The following is a 1093-nucleotide window of genomic DNA, read 5'->3' as shown; positions in this document are numbered from 1 at the left end:
GGGTTGGATTCAAACCCACCAACTCTGGTGTATGTGGCTGCTAGAGCCCTAGCCACTGAGCTATAGGCACCGAGCCGTGAAGCATGGTCTTATTGGTCAAGAAATAGTCTCCACACTGATGCTGGAAACAAGGATGAAATCCCATCATTCAGAACAGAAAACCCTGAAATGTAAAATAAAATTAAATAAAAAAAAAAAAAGACAAAAGAAAACCCTGAAATGACACTAAGCACCTCTTAGCAGCTGAAATGAATAGAAGGTAGGTGGACTGCTGCAGGAGGAGAAATGGCTGCCTCAGTTCCTCCATCCCAGTAGAGGGTGACCAGATACCACCTGTGTAATGGCCAAACACATTGTAGAGCAATAAAACCCCTTCCCTCTGGCATGTATGTAATAAAGTATATGAAAACTAGGCAAGCAGAAGAGCTCATGCCCAATTTGGTCTTCAGAAACTGGAAGGACATAGAAAAGCTCACTTAGGTTAAGGTTGAAACTCCATGTAGTTGGTGGCGCCTGTAGCTCAGTGGATAGGGTGCCAGCCACATACACCCAGGCTGGCGGGTTCAAACTCTGCTCAGGCCAGCTAAGAAAAACAATGACAACTGCAACAATAACAAAAAAATACCCGGTGTTGTGGTAGGTGCCTGTAGTCCTAGCCACTGGGGAAGCTGAAGCAAGAGAATCCCTTAAGCCCAAGAGTTTGAGGTTGCTGTGGGCTGTGATGCTATGGCATTCTACTGAGGGGTGATAAAGTGAAACTGTCTCAAAAAAAGAAAAAAAAAATTTCCTTTTGTTTTTTTTTTTTTGAGACATAGTCTTACCCTGTCACTCTAGGGAGAGTGCCATGACATCACAGCTCATAGCAACCTCAACTCCTGGGCTAAAGTGATCCTCTTATCTCAGCTTCCCAAGTAGCTAGGACGACACCCACCCACCATAACACCTGGCTGTTTTTTCTATTTCTAGTAGAGAAGGGTCTCGTTGTTATTCAGGCTGGTATCAAACTCCTGAGCTCAAGCAATACATCCACCTCAACCTCCCAGAGTGCTAGGATTATAGGTGTGAGCCACTGTGCCCATGAAGAGTTTTAAAG

Source organism: Otolemur garnettii, unplaced genomic scaffold, assembly GCF_000181295.1.
Source record: "Otolemur garnettii isolate 467f Iridium unplaced genomic scaffold, OtoGar3 scaffold00179, whole genome shotgun sequence".
Classification (NCBI taxonomy): Eukaryota; Metazoa; Chordata; class Mammalia; order Primates; family Galagidae; genus Otolemur; species Otolemur garnettii.
This window is presented reverse-complemented; position numbering follows the sequence as displayed.